Here is a 22352-nt window from a genome sequence, read left to right as displayed (position 1 = left end):
TTAAAAATCAAACCGAAGCAGAAATCCTGAAGAGTGTATTTGAGGGAACATCAAGCTAAGAGTAGCATCTGAATTATTTTCTTTTTCTCCTAGATTCCTGGGGGAAAACATTAACAACAGCAACAACAACATTATATCAAGCTCTGTGGTTGCTGAATTATGTGACATTATTCCTCATTTTCTGTCATGATTCTCAAACCTTTATAAGTATATCCGAATACTCTTAGGCTTTATTTTACCCGGTGAATATTTCTTCGGGATTCAGTTATCTCCTTGGTGAAGAGTATTCTTTTAACCATAGTGGAGTTAACAGACACCTCTTGTGTATTCTATAGCACTGTGTACACATATTACTTACATGTTTCCATTAAAGATCCTATCCCATGGAATGATGACATTGGCTAGCATATCTGCATTCTGTGTTGGATTATGAAGTCTTTGACAGGAAGGCTATATCTGAGTCTCTACCATAATAACTAACATAGTCTGGTGTAAGAGTAAATACTTCATAAGTGCTGTTTGAATAATCCTTTTTTAAAGAAATCAACATGGAATGATCATAACATTTACTATCACGTAAATTTTAAATAAGCTAAATCTATTATTCTATATCAATCTTCACTCCATTATTGCAGTGAGGATGTAGGGGGACAAACTCTTTGTTCTTTCTAAAAATGTTTTTATGAATAGAAGATAGGAATTAGATATTTTCTAAATTTTTTTACACTGAGTTCAATGACTCTAGTTTCTTTAACCTTTCCCTGAGAATACATATTTTTCACAATTGAAGTCACATATCAGCAAACATTAATTTAGATAATATAATTAAAAATGCTTCAAAATCATAGAATGCTATGCAGAGATGAGATGATAATAGAAATATTTTGAATCCAAGTTTTGTTCTTTTGTAATTTAAAGAAATGAGTTCTATAAGATAAACTTTGTGAACATGATGTCATCTTTAGCTTCCAAATGCCACTTTTCAAAGGTCTGCTGCTGCCAAAAAAAAAAAAGTCAACAGAATACCCAGCATTGTCAGAAGCTTATAGGAAACAAAATAGAAAGTGTTATTAAATCTTAGTTTTCTGAATAAAGCCACAATAGACTTGAAGTTGAACGCTGTGTCCATAATGGGTTTAATATACCCATGAGAGGTAGGGATGGCTCAGTGAGAAGGTCAAAGGACTTGGAGTCGGAAAAACTTATTCTCTTGGTCCCATTTCAGCCATACATTGAGGTCAAATAAGGCACTAATAACATGACAACCCTGGAACCAAAGGAATAGCTATTTTTAAATCAAGTTTTTAGGTTTTATTAGACATTTCTTTTTTTAGGTCATATCCTATACACTTTCTCTGCTAAAATATAGCTATTTTGCAACCACCTTATTCTGTATGAGTCTTGAAGTACAGTTTTTCAAGTGTGTTAAAATATAATTATAGTGAGTGTGATCCACCCATTCATTCTTGCATGTAATTTCGTCACATACTCTGTGACTATGAAATAATTGACTGTATGGAATATCAACAAACTTTATTATGAGAGAGAAGACCTGTGTTTGGATTTATTAAAATTTAATATGGAAGCCCAGTATGGTTTATTTATTTATTCATATTCTCAGCTATTTCATCTTTACTACTGACTTTTAAAAAGTCATGTGTATGTTAGTTGATATGTCATAGTTGTCAACCACCTAGAACAATTGCCAATTTGTGCATCCTATTTATATTTCTATCATAAATGGTGTTCTTTTGTAGTCTGACTTTTGAATTTAAACCTTCACATAATTGCAATGTGAAGATTTATTTCTGTTTTATAATGCCATAAGGTTGTTAGCAAGATCTAGGGAGATGTGCTATGCGAATGTGCTTTGTAATTTTAAAGAAACTATCCAATTACAAGGTATCAATTTTATTAAGAGTATCTAGTCTAGTGTGTGCTGGGCACTGATAAAGCATGTAATCAGCATAATTTAAATGGATACTAGGAAATCTCAAATGATATTATGGGTTTATTATTTTAACCATTCAACCATGATTGCACACTTTAGAAATGGAAAAGATTTTTTTTTATTCGCTGATGGAAACTCATTAATTTAATGAAGGAAAAGCAATTTAAATTTAACATATTTTATCATTTGATATTATCTAAAGGAGAAATTAGTTTCTCTTTGGTCTTAGCCACAGTGTGTTGTCAATATTATTATTTGATCTAGCATCATCGTGATTGCAGAAATAAGTAATAATAATATTTTTTATTAGTAAGTAGACTACGAGTCATTTTAATAGTAATTTTGAATGTTTACAGTTTATGTTGGTGGCCTAGCTCCAAGTTATTGCTGACATTCACGCAAGAACATGTCTTTGTTAGTCCTTTCTTTTCGCAAGCCCACTTAGTGCACTGGATAATTGTGTAACAGTGTAAATATGTCACATTTTAGACTTCACTGAGTATTTTGTAACCGTAAAACAGTATAACAGCCATGATTCCACTTGCCTGATATTCAGAATAGATTTATTCCCTGGTTCCAGTTGCCAAATCTAATCTCCAACCATGCACCACAGTTTTTATATCTAAAAACATTATCACAATTGAAAGCACTGAGAAATTTTGTTAACGTGAGTTCTCTCTCACTTTTATTCTAGCTTTTGCTCTGTTGTTTTCACTTTCCCCAGACAATATCAGGCAGTTGGGGATTTTTCAGGCTTTTTGCCAAATAGTCTCTTTCTAATGCAATATCTGCCTGTAGAGAACAACTATGCAGACCAAGAGGAAGGAAATTATATAAAAGCTTTTGTTCCTAGGAATCTCTGAAATTAAAAAGGAATTTTATTCCATGTGAATTTTTGCAGGCATGGATTTGAGGGGGCACATGCTAATTAAAGTGAGTCCTAATGAAGGCTAGAGTTTTTTATCTCTTGTACTATCATTTTGGCTCAGTAGTATTCCCAGGACCACTTCCTGGCTGAGTCAACCCACTTAAGCACACAATGATGCTGACTAGTGTCCAGATGGCCATTGTCTTTCCCTTCGTGGTCTCTCTGGCCTAGGTGGTCATTTGACAGTGTTTGTTCAGTCACCTTGGCCCCTGTTCAGCAACATCTTTGATGGGATCCTAAAGCCAAGATTTGAATTCTCTTTATACCACATGGAAACTTAGGGCAGCCAGAATGAGCTAAACTTCAGGAGCATCTTCATGAGTTCACTGGGTTACTCAACACAGAATGATGCATCTGTGTCAAGGTTGTTATAGGGCATCTTGCAAACAGGCCTCTCCCCAGAGTGAAAAGCCGGAACACAATGGAGTAAGAGCCTCCACTCTTTGGTACAGATCGCACTAACTCACCTACTCTCCTCTAGTCTAAAAGCCCAGATAGGGGAATGTTAGTACAAGAACCCAATCACTTGGTGCTGCTTTACAAGTTCTTGGTTTCCTTTTCTAGGATTGGAGAGTATGTAGCTTTTATTTTTCTCATCCTACTTTCAGACTCCATCAAAACTTTAATGATAGAATTAACTTCTGTTATTTCAGGTGAACTCTGTGAACTAATTTCCACAAGCTAAGTTGTTAAATTGCTGAAGGCATGGGGAGCTTGAAGCAGGAATAAAAGAATAGAGACAATAAAACAACACTCACTTAAGGTGACCAGTAGAGCCTGCAGGTTGATTTTTTTGGGCACAACCAGGGCAAGAGCCTTGTATTCAGAAAAACAAAAGAGAAAATTAAAATAGTTTAAACACATTTGTTTGTGTATTGGCTTTCTCTTCTGCTTGAGTGTTGTAAACACTATAATAGCAGAGACCTTACAGTGGCTGCTCATGAAAGATGCTCAGAAATATTTATTTTGTAAATGAAAGAATAATATATAACATATATTAAAATATTAACACAAGTATTTTTAGGTTCATTGTATTATGTTAAAAGAACATGAACTGTATTTTTCTGTTTTTCAGAAGACATTGATATCTTCTTTATACTTAGGAAAATAATTGTGATTATTTCATGAAGCTAGAATAAAACACGTTCTTCTCTCTTGGGTAAAGTCTTATCTATTCACTCAACTTTAGTAATTATAATAATTATTTTCTTTTCTATTATACCTTTCTGCTTGTGGGGTGAAGATTGAAGTATATTAGACTTCATTATAATTGTATTTTTCAACCACTTTTCATTTTCTGTCTGCTTTTCTTTTTCCTCCCACCCTTTTCCTTCTCCTTCCCCTTCTTTCCTTCTCTTTCCCTTTCTTTTCCTTTGTACTTCCTTTCTTTACCTTATTCTTTGTTTTCCTTCTCATTCTAGTTTTCCCTTTTATCATTATTTAGTACACATGCTTTCACAGTCTGTTCTATGTTATTTGACATGTAACACCTGATGGTTTCCTTTGATATTGATTATAATCTTTATGACTGAAACAACAATATATACATATTTATTTTCATTTTCTAATTGAACTATAATTTTATAAATAAAACATTTTCTTTTTTTATTGCATGTGGATTATATATACTTTAAATAATTTGAACTATTTTATTTCAGGTAATCAATATAGGTAGAATTCAGTTGCATTTTTTAAAAAGTCACACTGTGAACCTTTGTCTTTAACTGATGGAAAGGAACTCACTTATAATTACTCTCCATATATCAGATATGCATATTTTATTTTTTTTCTCTATTTATGATGTCATGGTTCTTTGCTTCATTGCTACTTCCTTTTTTTCTCACTTTCCTTCCCTTTGTTATCATGAATTCTTTCATTTTTTTCCCCTCTGTGTACTTATTGTAATTATAGTTGCAGTTAAATTTTTATTTTCAAAAAACACATTTGAAATACTGTTTATTTTTATATACAGAGTTCAAAAGTGAGACTGAGATTATGGTCAGCTATTTTGTAGACTGTTCCTCAATTGAGATTTTTCTGATGTTTTTCTCATACGTAGGTGGGGGTTATGGGTTTTTGGGAGAAATGTCATTAATTATCTTTAAGGTGATTTAAACAATAAGATAAAAATCTAATCTATTTACTTAGGAAAGTACAATTTCTGTTGCTCTTTGTTCATTTGCATAGATTCATATTCCCACTTGATGTCATTTTCTTTATGCCTAAAAGCCTCTTTATAGTGCAGGACTGCTGGTGATGGATTCTTCTGGCTTCTGTGCTTCTCAAAGTCCTTATTTCACCCTTTTTTGAGAAAGATATTTTCTCTGGGTATAGAATTTACCCAGATTTTATTTTTCTCTGAACTTAAAGCTGTTCTCCCACATCTTCTTACTTAGTTTCTGACAAAAAAGAAGAGAAAATTTGCTGTTTCTCCATGTAGTGTGTCTTTTTTTCTCTGGCTGATTTTCACATGTTCTTTTTATTACTGTTTTTTTTGAGTAATTTGATTATGATGTATGCTGGTATAGTTATCTTCATATTTTTTATTCATGAATTTTTTTTGAGCTTCTTGGATCTGTGGGTTTATAATTTTTATCAAATTTGGATATTTAGGGCATTATTTCTACATTTTTTTCTCTCCTTGTCTTTTATCTTTGAAGATTATATATCTATTAAGTTATCCTGAAGCTGTCTTGCAGCTCGATGTTCTGCTGATTAAAACATTTTTTCTTTTTCTATTTCCTTTTGCATAGTTTCTATTTCTGTTTTTAAGTTCACTTATCTCCTTCTGCAATATCTAGTCTGCTGTTAGCCTCATCCAGTGCATTTTTGATCTCACATATTATAGTATTCATCTCTAAACTTTCATTGTGTGTGTGTGTATGTGTGTGTGCACGCGCACATTCTAGGTCTCTACTTAACTTTTGAACAAATAGAATGTAGGGAAGATAATTTAAAAAAATTTCTTGTCTGCTAAATCTAAGATCTGTGTCAGTTCTGGATTGTTCTCAATTGAATTTTTTCATTATGTGTTATATTTCTCTGTTTGTTTTCATGCCAGTTTTTTGTTTGTTTGTTTGAGTGGTAGATAATGTGAATTTTACCTTGTTTGGTGCCTTACATTTTTGTATTCCTGAAAATATTCTTGAGCTGCCTTCTTAGATATAATTAAGTTATATAAAAAAAATCTTTTAAAATTCTTTCCAATATTACTTTTAACATTATTTCTGTTTTATTTTTTTTATTATTTTTAATTTCGAATTTTTAAAGTTTATTGGGGTAACATTGGTTAATACAATCTTATAATTTTGGGGTGTACATTATAACTTGATATCTATATATTCTATTGTAACATTATTTAAGTAGAACTAGAACAGCATTTTTCTAGGCTTAATCCCCACTATTGAAATAAGACCCTTCTGTGTGAAAGATCAAGTATCCTGTGAATCATGACCTTTTCCAGGTTGACTGGCAATAGACTTAGTTCCTGGCCAGGTACTGCACCCTTCAATTATTTCAGGTTGTTCTCTGCGTAGCCTTTGTTAGTTTCTTCACATGCTTATGTTGATCAGTACGCTATTGAGCATTTAGAGGGAACACATCACAGGCCTCTGCAATTTTCCCTATTTGCAGCTCTCTCCTCTTCAGTACTCTGTCTTGTGAACTCTATCTGAGTTGGTTTCCTTGGACTCTCGGCTCCATTTCCCCAAGTCAGGAAATGTTCTGGGCTCTGCTTAGCTTTTCCCACACCTCTTATACTGCAGTATAAGAATGTTCTCAGGGCAGTAAATTGAGCAGTGGGATTACTCTGAGAGAGTCCCATCTCTGAGACGTTATATTCCCTTCATTCCTAATGTAAAGGGGTTTGCAAACCATCGTGCCCTATATTTTGTCTGTCTTTTTTGGTTATTGCTGTTGTTTCATGTGAAAGGATAAATCTGTTCCTTTTTGCTCCATCTTGGCCAGAAGCCTGTCCTATCTCTATGAATTCTCTTTGTTTATTTGTTTTCTTTGTATTGTATAAAAGTATTGAATTTGATGTTATATGTTACTGAGAACATTTTATACATGCTTGTGCTTCAAATTGCATTTTTACCAGTACCTTTTCCTTTACTTAGATTTTATTTTATATTTTGCTTTTTATATGTTCTGATCTTTAGTCACCTCTTTATTTATTTATGAATATATTATTTTATTATTGCTTACTTCTTGTATCATATAGTGTATATTTTTCTAATTTTTTTTGAGGAATAATGTAAATACTTTATAAAATTTTAGTCTTTTGTGAAATTAGTCCATTCAAGACTTCTGACATTCTAAAAGTGGTAACAGATATTTTTCCGGTGTGGGGCAGATGGTGAAGTTTATTTTTTTTATTGTTGTTTACCTGTATTTTCCCAATTTATTTCATCGAATTTATACTTTTATAAAGTGAAAGTTCATTTTGTAAAGATGCTTTTAAAAATTTTCTCTAGTTTATTGTTTTGTGAGAGGCCCCTATTGACATGATTGGTGTTTCTCTGTTTACTTATCCTTGAAAGATAAGAGATTTATTCAAGCCAAATATTCCCCTAAATCTGGGTGGGTGCAATCTCCTTGGATCTTCCCACTCACCTCCTGGATGATATTTAGAAAAAAAAAAAAATGTTCTTTTTAGTTGTTAAACTGGAGGGCTTTTTGGTGTAAATTTATATTATCATTAACAAATCCAAAAACTCTGGACTCAGAGGAGAAGAGAGAAAAGCCCTATGATGGGGAGAGGGCTTTATTTTTTTAAAGTTTAATTTTTGTGTTGGGAGATATCTGCTCTCCTAGGGTTCAGGTTTCTAAATCCAATTATCCTGCCCTTGTCTTTATTCTGCTCACAAGAACAGCTCCTTTGATGCTGTGGCCCAAAGTGTTGGGATGACCCCACCCCACCGGGAAGGTCCAGGAGAGACCCTTGACCCTGCTAGGTTTCTGCACAGTACAGATATGTTTACAAATGCTTCCATGAACATCTTTTTGTTCTCCTTCATATTGATTCCCAGAAGCTTTATTACTTACCAAGAATTATAGATACGTTGAAGGAATATTTTCAAATTGCTTGCTCTCTAGAAATATTGAGTCCTTTTTGCTCGCTCCATTTTTATAAGATATAGTGATCCCATCACTGTGTTATGCCTGTGGATTCTGTAGCTCAGGAATATGGACAGGGTACAACTGGGAACCCTTGCTTTTGTTCTTCCATGTTAAGGTCTCAGCTGTATTCAAAGGCTGGGGGCCTGGAATTATCTCAAGGCTTGCTCACACACGTGGCTAGTGGTTGATCCTGGCTGTCAGTTGAGTCTGATGGTCTGTCATCTCTGCATGTGGCCTGGGCTTCCACTTACCATGGTATCAGGAAATAGAAAGTATCCTGAAAGAGAAGAAACTATGCAGAAACTGCATTGCCTTTCATTATCTAGCTTTGAGAGTCACATTGATCATTTCTCCCATGTTCTATTTGTTAGCAATTGGTCATTAAGTTTGGTTCATACTCAAACTTATGAATAAAGACCTGTGCCTCTCAATGGAGGAATGCCATGTCACTCTTTTAAGATGAGCGTGTGAGACAGAATATGTTGGTATAGTCATCATTGGAGAACACAACCTGCCAAACTCTCTTTGAGATTTAGCTATATTGCCTTCCTCAAGATTTCTACGTTCTAAATTGTGTATATTCTACTAACTAAATCTATTTCTAGTTTCTCTTCCTGCTAAACTTTTATTCTTACTTGCTCTTCGCTTCCAGTAGCTGCTCTTTTCTCCATGCCAATTAAGATGTGAAATGTGGATCCTTATCCTTGACCTTCTCCAAAGCAAATTTCTATAATATATATGTAGTAGATTTTACTGAATGTTTGGTGGGTATGTACGATGGAGGACGGGGTGGTAGGGGTGGAGGAAATAACATCATAGCCACTGTGGAACAAATAATTTAAAATTTGACTATAAACAAGTGTGATATTAAAGACTCCTTTGGGTGTACATGTCACCAATAACTTCTAACTGATCTACATTTTTTATGGGGAATTCATAGTCATGTGATATGATTTTCGTCTACTCTATCACATCCTCTTTTCTCTTTTTCTGATTTTTCACATTCCCATTTTGTACTTGTGCTAAATTCAGATATTTGTGTATATCTTTATTTCACCACCAGCTTTCAGTTTATGCCTTGAAGGCTTCCTGTGTGTACCAAAGCAAGAGAAACCATGTGCTGGCAACTGAGCTGATGATCATTATGGCAATCCTCTAAGGCAGAAACTGTACTTATTTGTAATTTAAAAAACAAATTTGTTTCATCCACAAAACAAATGAGCAAAGAAACAAGTAAGCACATAGTTTTCTTCAAGCACATTGATAAAACTGTTTTTAGTATTGAAAATACTCTTTATAGTAGAGAGATTAAATTTGTAATAGTTTGAAGGGAAAGCGTAATCTCTTTATTTTTCTTCTTTTCTCCTGGGTCTTGCCAATTTCCCCATAAAAATGTATTAACCCAAGATGAACCTTTAAGATTTGGCAAAGTTTTGTATTTTCACATGAAATGTGAGTTAATTGTTTTATGTGTAAATGAGATTTATAATAGGGTTGAGACTGGATGTTTGAAACTGCTATTTTCAAAGCGATGTACTCTAAAGGAAATATTTCTTTAGCACCCAAAAGCACCTTAATCCATTATAGCACAATAAGGCGAGACATTATTGGTTCCTTTCCAAAGTCTCAATTTTCTATGACTTGAATCCAGGATAATATTTTGCATTTTTAGTCTTAATAGGAATAAGAAGTTGAAATGTACCTGAAAGGCATGAGTTGGGAAGATGATATTCAAGTTAAAATATTCTATACCATTAATACATGCGAGATTCTCTTAGCTGAGAAATTCATTAACTAGTTAAAATAATCTACTGGGTTGTAAAAACCACCCTTGTTATGAGGGGCATAACAAGAAATTAAATTTATGCTTTCAATTTCTTCTCACCAGGATGAAATGTTTGAAACAAAGGTGGACATTTCTCAGACAGTTTGTAAATGATTTTGTGTATGAGGTAGATTTTAAGTGCCATGGGTTTTTTAGAAGGGGGAAAGATGAAAAATAATAGGTTAGGTTAAACTTCATGGAGCAGATAGGAGAATCCTAAAGACAGAATTTGGGTAGAGTCTTTCTGACTAACTCATAATATGGTCATTTGGCAGCAATGGCAGGTTTACTGTAGTTAATGAAGCTAATGCTTCAGGGCCCCCATTTGTCTTGGCCCTTGGAGTGCAGAGATTTGTAGAATATAGGTGAGGAGTGGTGGTGAGAGAAGCAAGGTTGCAAATGAAAGGCCTATTTATAAAGCATTTCTGGTAATTTACCTAGAGAAATCTCAAAAGACTAGTTATTTACTGTGATTACTTTTTTCATTCAAAGAAAATACTCACTTTTATACCTATTTCTGTATTTGTAATTTTATACTCTTTTTCTTAAAAAAAAAAAAAAAGCCTTCCAGTTTAAATAGATCAGACCCCACAAAACCTGTATCCACCTCTCTTTGGGAGTAATAGTAGAATCTGCAATTTAGAGATTAATTTAGTGTGGTTCCCTTTGATTGAAAAGAGGCAACCGATTCATAGCTTGGTAGTATCAGAGCCAAGAACAAAACTCAGATTTCTTCGTTTCTAGTTCTGTGCTCTTCCCTCTACACAGCAAAGTCTTGAATAGAAATCACCTTCAAGGGCTCTTCATTTAGCTTATCAAAGTTATTCGGATCTCATCTAATAAAATGTGACAACAAATTATGTCACTGATAAAGTGAAACACTAAAATCTACTATGTAAAATGGCTCTGGCAGCATCTACCTTTCCTCTGTAGATATTATAGTTTCTTAATTACCAGCACAGCCCAAATGCCCAGTGTTTAGAAATTGGAATGAGTTCATATAAGCACTTACATTATCAGGAAATATAAATAGCTCATTTATTCATGGTAGCTTTACTGTGTTCCTAATATAGTTTTTATTGATGGACACTTGAACTGTATCAATCCACTTAAAATTCAGACTGGTTTGTTTGTTCATGGCTTTATGGCAAGAGCAGTATAATTCAATTTAATATAATCTTTTAAAAACAATGATGTTTGTTTCATAAATGAATATTTTATATGTTGTGTTTAATTAAAATAAAACTATGCTACTGATCTAGAAAACACAAAACAGACTTGAGTTCATATTTATGAAGTGTAGCAATATTGGCAAGGCACAACTTATCTTGTTTATGAGACATGCTTGCTATTACTTGTACAGATTACAGTCATTTTATTGCTGAGCTTTACATGGTTTACAACCCAACAAATGCAATGAAACTGTCATGAGGAAAATAAGCCTATAAACATTTTTTAAAGAAGAAGGTGGCACTCACAGATCAAAATGCAGTTTTTGCTGAAACATTGGCAGTTTTTTAACTGCTGCATCCTTTAGGCAGCAGGTTTTCTAGGTATATCTCTAGGCGAAAGGGAGAAGGCTAAGACAGGACACCAAGGTTATTTTTAGCACATCCGCTTTGAGTATAGTCCCTCTGAGACCTCCTTGCTTTCACTTTTACTTTATTGATAGGTTCCAGAATCCCAGGTAAAAAGAAATGTTTTTGACAAAAGAACCCATTTGCAAACCAGCAAACGGTGTTTATGTGTGGGGAAAAAAAAAAAATGGGGAGAAGAATGAAAAGGTCCCTATCTCTTTATTTCAAGTATTAAAACTGAATATTGAATTCGATTTATATTTTTGTAAACTGGTGTCTGTGGAACTGGAGCAAGAAAATTTAGTAAGGGCATCTACAGGCTGTGGTGGTCAGGTAGACATGGCTGCCTCCATGGCTCTGTATGTAATTTCTCTTCCAGGGCATTAATGTGCTATTTTAATTTACTTTCTAGATTTTCTTTCCTTTATCTGAAAAAGTCATTTAATTTCTTGGCCATAAATAAAATATTAGTGACTTTAGATCTTATATTTCTTAGGTATATTAATATATATCCTCTCAAGATTTAAGAACAAGTAACATAAAAGCAATACTAAATGAACTTTTAGAATTTTTTACAGAAGGAACTTGGAGGGGGAAAATGCTTCTTTATGGAGAGCATCTATTTGTTGTATATCTTTCCCTAACTATGCCTAGTTTTTATCATACCTGCAACCATTATTTTGTTTCCTGCTGCAAGAATAATAAATTTTACTCTTACACCTTTCTGACCAGCTAGGCCAGAACAAAAGTGTGTTAAGGAAATTTAAGGAAGAGAAAGAAGAAATTTCAGAAGATAAGAATATGAGCTCTTTACTGCATAGAATGAACCTTTTGTAGAGCAGTTAGTAATGATAACATACTACTTACTGGGTCTGGAAAATGGTCTGCTTGTCTTCAATATCTGAATCCAAACCATATTGCAAGGTGTAGCTCACATCCCATCTGTTCTCATCTGTAGGTACATTTCATGGGTTTTGACTCCTACAATTCTTTTGCTGGAATTATGGATACAGCCCACTACGATTTTTCTTATTTGTCCTGTTGTTCATTGCTCAACTAACCAATACTTACAGTGAGCTTTCTCTGTGAGACAATCACAGCAGAAGGCAGTGGGGGCCTGCATTGTGGGTTCACTGCCATTAGAGGGTGCGCCTGTTGGACTTGGGTGTCTCCGAGGTTCTATCTACCCACTTCAGCAAGGCTCAGGCTCCAGCTCCCAGCTCAGTTAGTGCCCAGCCTGAATGTTACTGTGCTAGATCCTGGGACTCTGCCACACTGCCTTGCTCAGTCTCGCCTCCTCCCACAGGGAAAACTGACCCCTTCTCCTTACTGCTTCACTCTCATACTGTTCTACTTCCTTAACCCATTCAATGCCTTCTACCAGCTGGTGTCCTGCCTTCGATATGTGGTTTTTCCTGGATTGTGCTATAACCACAATTTTCCAGACTTCAAGTATCTCCTAGGTCAGTGTCTCATTTATTTGATTATTTTGTTCCTCCTTTCCTGCCTCACTCCTGACTTTTAGATACAATCAACACTTAGATACACTGAATTATACTTGAAATTATGTAATGCTCGTGTTAGAAAAGAGGCGTTCGTTGCACCACCAAGCTGTGCTCAGAGGGGTCAGCCCCATGACTGGATTCGTTTTCACAATTCCATCGCAGTAGTTTTAACTTCTTATCTACAGGTTAATATTTCTGAAGCCCTAGCATTTTTCTTTTAAAACAGCCTGAGTTGGATTAAAGTTGATCAGTGAATTTACCTGATGGTTTTCTTCATTTCCTATGTATATTAAAAGAAGTCTGTGTAGGCACTCTTTAGGCAAAATTCGGTTTTAATTATTCTCTTAGTAGATGTCATATGTACACAGTACAAAACTCAAAGTTTCCAAAATAAAGGTTAGTAGTTTTTTGTCAGTGACACTTCTCATGCTACCTCTAGCCACTCAGTTTCCTTCCAAGATATAATCACTGTTAATAGTCACTTTATCAACCTTTCTGAGATAATGTATGCATATATAGTATATACAAGCATATGTGGGTATGATGATTGTGTCTACATCTGTATGTATATATATATATAAAATCATACATGCACATAGATATTTTACACAAATGGAAGCATATTAATACATTGTTTTACACTTTTCTTTATTTCTTTATAATTATACCCTGAAGATCATTTAAGGTCACATACAAAGAGTTGTTTCATTCTTTTAGTGGCTACACAATATGCCATTTTAGGACTGTCTTGTGTTGATGGATATTTAGAAGGTTTCCAATATTTTATATTATAAACAAAGCTATGATGAACATTTCTCATTTTGCAATGTAATGGTGTGTGTGTGTATAATGAGTATCTATGCAAGAATGATAGGCCTATGTATTCATAATTTTTATAGATATTGCTTAGTTTCCCTCAACCGAAGTTGTACTATTTCATTACCACTAGAAATTCTTGAAGATGTCAATTTATCCTTAGGATCCAAGCAAGAATAGATTGATCAATTGGGTAATTTGAAGAGGGTTGAATAAATGGAGCATTTATAAAATATAGGCAGGATACAGAGAAACCCCAAGGCATGCTGTATTATACTAGAACTAATAAGAGGGTGAGGGGACCACCACTAGACCTGAAAGGTCAAAGAGAGGGAGCACTTATTGGTACCAAAGACAAAGAGGATATGTGGAAAAGACTGCCTTAAGGGGCTGTAATCTTTGGTTAAGGAAGCAGCCAGCCGAAGCAAACCTTCAGAGAGGGAGCTCGGGGGATAAATATTCTGACCACACTGTCATCCCTTTCTCTTATGTCTTGCTACTCTTATCCATTGCTCAAACTTGAGAGATGGCCAGAGGTTCAAACAAGACCCTTGATGCTGTTCAGCCAGCTGAGGTACAGAGCATGGTAGAGAAATGGGGCTGGAGGCAGACACAAAAGATATCTAGCTCATCCTGCCTCCCCACACCTTCACCAACACACTGATCAGCAGTATTTTTTTATCCTTATGTATCTAAGAAGTGAGGTATTGTATATGCATTTTTCTTAATATGAAAGAGGCTATGATTATTTTGAAATAAGTAAGGGATAATTTTATTTCTCGTTCTGTGTATAGTATCTATTCTTAACCTTTCCCTATTATATGTGTGTGTGTGTGTGTGTGTGTATATATATATATATATATATATATATATATATATATATATATATTTTACTCTTTATTTTGAAATGATTTCAAATTTACTGAAAAGTTATAAAAACAGTATGAAAAATAGTAAGAGTTTCTATATATCTTTCATCTATATTTTTAAATTGTTAACATTTTAGTATACTTGTCTTTTCATTTCCATTCTCCTTCTCTCTCTCCATTTGTGTGTGTAAATATTATTGATTGATCAATCTATGTGTAAATATACGCAAACATACATCAACAGATATGGTGAACTATTTGGGAATGTGATACAAACATGTCTGTCAAGTGTGTATTTTCTAGAAACTAAGATATAATACAAAATGAGGAAATTAACATAATGATAATTATTTAATCCTCAGACTCTATTAAAAGTTTTCCTGTTGTCCACACAGTGTTATGCATTATGTGGTATTTGTCATTTGATTGTCATATCTCTTTAGTCTCCTTTCAGCTGGACAGTTCCTCAGTCTCTTTATCTTTCATGATCTCAACATTTTGGAGGTTACAGTCCTATTATTTGTGAAATGTCCTTTAACTTGGATTTGTCTGTTATTTTCTCATTTTCAGCAGGATTATCTCAAAAATATACTGTTTATTTCATTATATCATACCAGGAAGTATGTAATATCATTTTGTCCCATTACTGGTGCTGTGAAATTTCATTACTTTGGTTAACAGTTTCTGCCAGTCTTCTTCACTATAAAGCTATTTAATAAGTATTTGTGATTATTAATTAATAAATAATTAAGTATCCGTGGGTAGATACTTTGAGATTTTCACTAAGCTATAAAGCTCTCTCTTTTTATTCATTTATATATTTGTGTCAATCAGGGTTTGAACAGAGAAGCGTAAAAGGATTTATTATAGGAGTATCACCTAATGCGATTGTGGAGCAGATTACACAGTCTTGTGAGCCTTTTGTTTCTGTGTCTGGAGCTAGACTCTGAATCTCACTGGGCAGACTGTCAGGAAGAGCCAATGAATTGAGGGAAGCAAGGACAAACTAGAACTAGTGAGGATAGAATGGAGTCCACTTTGATCTCTCATCGTCTCCAAGCTTCCTTGTTAGAGTCTCGTGTAGGAGAAGCCAGTGCCCTTTACTGTGGAGCTAAACATATATCTAGCTCGGCACCTGAGGGGCTGAGGCCAAAGATCTAGCGGTTGCTGGTGAACCTGCAAATTTGGTTGCTTTCTCCTGAAAAAAACAAGATAGCAACAATGTGAGTGGGCTGAAAGGGCATCTTGTTCCTTGCACTGACCTTCTGAGCATAAAGGAATATGCTTATTTACTTCTGTATTGTATATCTTCTGCAAAAATATCACTTCTGGGTCATGCTAACTCAGAACTATATAGGGAAGGGAATTCTGGGAAATGTAGTCACAGATTAGCCAAATATATGTATATAGTTCCACATAAAGATTGTGACTTTTGTGCCTCAGAATTTAGAGGAGCTTAAAAAGAGTTATGTTATAAGAATAGTTTGAGAATTCAAATCAGAAATCAAAGGAAGTTAGAAGAATAACTGGAAGCTTTTTTTAACTCAATTTCTTGTTCCATTTTATATTTCCCTATAGTCGCTCTCATGGCTTATTCTGTATTATCCAAAGGCCGAGCACCACTTCCCTGTTAAGATTCAAAAGCCTAGCCTCCTGTAGGAAGTCTGTGTAAATACTATTACTAGCCAATTATTAATGATTATTTTCTCCCTTGCTCAGTACTCCATTGTTTTTATATATCATTTCTGTGAGACTATATTTAACTTACGCGTTTTCATATTAGTACCTTCTCCAAGGCTAACTTACTAGAAGACAGGGATTATATTTTTACTCATCTTTATGTCTCCACAAATAATAGGTGCTCAGTAAATGTTGGTAGTCTGGATGGATGGATGGATGGATGAATGAATGAATGAATGAATATTGGTCTCCCATTTTAAGTATTGTTGGCCTTTGGATAGTGAAGGGAGAAAACTGTTTCAGTATAACCATTCAACCTAATTTGAGCTTCTTATCCCAAATATTCACACAGTGGCAGTCCTGACCATCCTGGTCTTGATAATCTAATTTATTTGTTGGCATAGAGAAGATGGAGAGATGAGTTTCAGATGCTGTTTTTATGCCGTCCGTCAGACATCTCCTGTCCCATGCCATGTACAGACACATTCTGTTCACCAGCTGCTGATTTCCGTTTGTTCTTATCATGTTGTTTCCTGGGCCAATGGTGGTGCTGCTGCTACTGGCTTCTTTTCTGTTACAGTGTCTCCTAATCACATCATGCAGATATAAAATGTGTTATCTACACTCCCTTCTGCCCTCTTTTGTCTTTTTTCTTCTAAAAAATAATAGGGAAATGTTTGCCAGCATAGGTTTTGCAAATTTTTCCAGTGCTCACAACGAACCCCTAGTCTTCCTAAAGGGATTAAGGTACTCCTTAGAGATACCACCAGGACTTAGTTTGTAGCTGATGCTTGGAGCAGATCAAAAAAGCTCTCTGGAAATTTAAATTTACATTAATTTGAATATTGGGGTCATAAGGTTTTTAGCTCTAAGCCTGTAAAGGTGAACACGGTATAATTAATTATTGCGGGTACTAAATTCACATTTTAATTTGCTGATAAGGAAAGGCAAAAAAATAGTATGAAACTTAGAAATTTCATTCTGGCTGGTAAGGGGTGGCCCTCTGAGATTCTCTTTAGATTACTTTTCTCCCCTTCTTGAGTTATTAAGACTCATTCCTCACAAAGTCTACCTGTAATTTCTACCACTTAGACCAGTATAAGCTTTGAATAGACATGGCTTCTGCTAGCATATATGGACTATAAGTCCTCTGTACCCTCTAGGCTGTGAAAAAAGGATATATTTGGGAACTCCTCATTTAACTACTAATAAAGTCCAGGGAGATGAAGAGTAAGACACTTAGATTTCATACCTACTTCCTGTCTCCATTTTAAGATTAAATCGCCATTGGCTTCTTTCCTCGACCATTTATCCATACATTTTTAAGATTTATTACTTTTACTAAGAACTTAGCAGTCAATAGACACTGAGGCTATGCAGAGAAAGGACAAGGTTCTTGCCCTGAAGAGCTCCAAACTCAAGGGAGAGGCATACATGCAAACCAATATTTGATTGTCCTCCACGCTGTTGAAAGGGCAAGTTTGTGGGAGCAAGTGGGCAGCTTCTTTCACTTAAGAAATATCAAAGAGGTCTTCCTCAATAAGATAGATCCTAGGCTAAGGGTCAAAATGTATTAATAAGGCAAGGAACTGGTAAGTACCTAGATACATGTTTGATGTTAGTGTGTAGATTGTTCAACAGTAACAGATCTTGTATAGCTGTTGGCTAGAAAGTATAACAATAGCTGACATCTATTAAACACTTAGTATTAGCCCCTTTATCATTTTATCTTTTAATTCTCACCCAAAACATCTATGGTATGGTATTATTACATTGGATCTATTTTTAAAGGTAAAGAAGTACACCTCAGAATGGATCTAGTAACTTGTCAAAAGTTAAGTACTGTATGGAAGAACCAGGATTTGGATCTAGAACTTTTTTTTACTACAAATCTTCAGTGTAACAAATATATGGTGGAGGAAGAGTTTAAGAGAGAATTTGAGATGTAATGAGATGAGATATAAGAGAGAAGCAGGTACGATTTCATGAAGTGTTTTATGGGCCAAATTAAGAATTTGGGCTTTGGTCTTGAGAGTGATAAAGTACTTCGAAAGGGCTTTAAGCCAGGAAGTGGCATGATCAGGTTTGCATTTAGAAACATCTCTGGCGATAGGGTTCATAAGGGCTAAGATCATAGGTAAGGAGACCTGTTGTTGAATTGATACAGTGGAGACATGACAGATATGTTTACACAGCTCATTAGTAGCAGATGAGCCACACCAGAAAGTCATCTGCTTTTATAATCATCTTGATCCTACTTCCTATTCAGGCCTTTGGTATCAACTTGTTCCTCTAATTTTACCCCAAGGCATTCCTTCCAGTTTTTAATTAATTTCTTTTCAACCTATTGAACAGATCTTGCTTCTGGAGCCTTGCATTGAACTTCCTGTTAATTTGACATTGCCAAACCAGTAGTTGTCATTTTGATAGTTTAATATTCACCTCACTTAGTGACCTAACACTTGTGATCTAACTTGATCCAGTTTAAAATGCATATTGATAATAGATTTGGAAAGTGTACTTGCATAATTATCTTGTACAAAATATATAATGCTTATCTCCACATGCAATTGCACCTAGAATCTGTGCAAACAGAATTTTCAGATTCTGTCAGATCAATTTTTTCAAGAGAGTAAACTGCATTTCGAACATGGGAAGTAAAGGAAGCTAACAGCATAGTTGGCGAAAGGTAAAATCTAGAAATCTAAGCCAGTGAAAGGAGGCTGGTAGTAGATGGGTATGTCAGACTGGATCCAGAGTTAGGGGCACAGTAAAGAAAATGGGAGTGTTCAGGCTGGCAGTAAATCCAACCCATGAATGTGTGAAGGATGGAAAGTTCAGGAAGACTTTGGAAGGTCCAAAGGATCAGTTAGGGAAGCTGCTAAAAGCAGAAGACCTAGAAATCTGAACTAAGAGGGGGTAGTTTGCTTTATTTCCTCTTTTATGTTGCCTCTCAGGTGTGAATTATTGAGTTCACTGCTGTGTGTCACGGCCAGAGGACAAGTCACAGTCTTCTCATTGTAGTTTGATCCCTATTGAGTGAGTTGTAGAGCTAAGACAATGACTGAGCTTATTTCCGATTGTAGGATCAAAGTGAATGGTCTATTCTGAAAATGCATGTCACAACTGGGAAGCCCAAATAAGTATACTACAACTAAAAACCTTTCTGTAGAGCTTTGTAATTGTACTAATATGACAATTTTTTTCCACAGACATGTCACACCTATAAAAATTTATTTTTATTACCAATACCATTATTCCAGTCTAAGGACTTGCACTCAATTCCTCTAGCCCCAAATCTGGTGTCTCCTTTAAAAACACTAATCCTTTAGTGGTAAGGATGGCATGGAATGTTAATGGTCTTCCTGAATCACTGGACTATTTGGGAATGCATTCCTTCTAATTCTCTTTGCCCATTATTTATTTAGGCCGATCCAATCTATTATTGAACAACCATCTTAAGTATTATCTGCTTTATCCTCCCTAAGAAATTTCTAGCCGAAAAGTGACCTTTCTCTTCTATGGCCTTTCATAACATTCTTCTTTTACATCTTTCTATGGCAGTTATCTTGCCATGTGTTATTATTTTTGCATAATATGTCCATCCATCAACTATCCCTACTTACATTCAACTCCAGGCTTAGTGACAGACTTAGTGGCATGAATATATACCATGTGTATTCAATAAATATGTGAACATGTCAGCAAATTCCAGCTGCCTTTGATCCTTCCAGTGTTGAATTTTGGAATTGAAATGCCAATACTACTGTATGATTACAGATGTTAACTAGACTTACTGTAGTGGTCAGTTTTCAATATATGCAGATTTCAGATCATTATGTTGTACATCTGAAGCTAATATAATGTTATATGTTAATTATATCTTGATAAAAAATACCCAAAAGAATTTTAAAAAGTACAAAAATGTATTTACCAATATAGAGATAAAGTTAGAGATGAATTGATAAAAACATTTACTTTTGTCTTTTCCATTCCTATAACTGAGAAGTTTGATATTTGGCTTTCAGAATTTTATATTCTTACATCACACTGGCACATATAGACTCTTTGAGACATATAAAAATTTTATTTGAAATAAATTCTCGTGACACTGAATAGTATTGTAACAGGTTGTCAGAGGGGTTAAAGGAGATGGGTATAAAAAGGGAGAGTAAGATTGAGGTTATTGACAGGTGAGAATGCAGTCTTGATAAAGAATTTTTATCTAAGGGATCCCAGGAGAGACTAACATTGGGAAGGAGGCCTAAACACTGAAGGAGAACAGCCAGGAGAACAGCCAGGCTTAAAAAGCTTGGCAAAGCCTTTGGATATGGTCTCCCCAACTGGCAACCCTGTGCCATATGTAGAAAATGATTAAATTGGCTAAGATTGAGTAAAAACCAGCAGACTGCAAGATTTAGTTGCAGGTCATTAAAATCATCCGAATTGTTCCTCTGGAAAGTGAGGTAGGGCTTGCAGTCTCTTTGACGGGTTTGATAGTATTTGGCTATAATTCTCAAATTGTGGTATCAGGACCAACAGCTTCGAGATCATCAAGAACTTGTTAGAAATATATATTCTCAGGCTTACACCAGGTCTATTGAAACAAAAACTCTGCGGTTGGGCCCAGAAATCTGTGTTTACTAAACTCTCAATGGTAATTCTTACGCTCACTGAAGTTTGAAAACTATTCAACTAGAAGAAAGGAAGTTACAAAAATAGGTTGGAGTGAGGTTGAGGAAGGAGGTAAGAGTGTAGCTAGAGATTTATGGGGAAAAGTTTAAAGGAAATTAGAATGAATTAATTCCAAACAGAAGAACGTTTACAGCTCTTAAATAATTTGATCATCAAAAAACTGGAATTGAATGCTTCCATATATTGCCTAACCATACTTCTATAGCCAAGAATCTTGTGGTCTCTGGTTGGAACCAATATGGAAAATCTGGTTAAGTTAATATTATTGCTCTTGGCTATGTTTTGTTTGTTTGTTTGTTTGTTTGTTTGTTTTAATAGGACAGCATTTCATTTTGCATTCTTTCTAAGATCCTGGCCACAGATGTAATTCAAACCTAAATTTAGATGAGATAGCTTTTTCATAAAATAATACTAATTGGTGTAAAATTCATCCTTCTTGGTGTTGCCTTTAAAGATTGGATCTGTCCACATACTAAGTCATGGTAGAGAAGTAAGCTGTGCCTTAGGTCCTGGAAAAATGTGACATGGAGAGAAAAGTTTCTTTCTCCTCATTTGGAAATAAAACAGCAACAACAAAATGTTGGAAACATTTAAAAAATTTAGTTTGATGGAATGTCAAGCAGAACTGCATAGGTTCAAAAATATTTACGTTTGAGAGGCAGAAAGTAATTGGAACAGAAACTCCTCTGCTCCTCCCTGCTTTTCTGTCAGCTGCTCAGTCATTTTCAAGTGATCTGAAGTTTCTGTATAGACAATCATCTTGCTAATGACTGTAATTCATCATAGGAGGTGTTTAGTTTTGAAAATGAAATATGACCGTGTATTTTGGAGATTGATAGTGAAGGCTTGTTTATTGATTATACTCCTAGAGTAAAAAATATATATATATTATAGAGAAAAATGCATTTTTCAAGGTCCATCACAACAGCTAAAGTAACTTGGTGTGTAAAACTTTAAAAAATCCTGTTTATAACTTTACATAAAAGATAAAAACTGCTGATTTTTGCTTTATGTACATACTTTTCCCCAAAAAACAGTTTTGAGGAGACTTAAAGACATACATGCCAAAGATAAGTAATAATTAAGTCAATATCAAGGGCACAATTCAGTATTCCTACTACGAAGTTTCATGTATTTGCTATCACTGAGCATTAGTTTTGTCTCTGAGTTTCCTAGTGACTGTGACAAAAAGAGAAATATGGGCAGATTCAAATTCCTCAGTGAAGAACTGATTTCTAAGGACAAATTTATCATTGTGGATTTTATGTAGCTGGTACAGAGTACAGGCATATCTCAGAGATATTGCAGGTTCAGTACCAGACCACTGCAATACAGCGAGTATCACAGAAAAGCGACTACTAATAATTTTTGCTGGTCGAGGGTCC

Source organism: Pteropus medius, unplaced genomic scaffold (genome assembly GCF_902729225.1).
Source record: "Pteropus medius unplaced genomic scaffold, Ma_sr-lr_union100, whole genome shotgun sequence".
NCBI lineage: Eukaryota > Metazoa > Chordata > Mammalia > Chiroptera > Pteropodidae > Pteropus > Pteropus medius.
The sequence above is the reverse complement of the archived record's forward strand: the minus strand, read 5'-3'. Positions refer to the sequence as shown.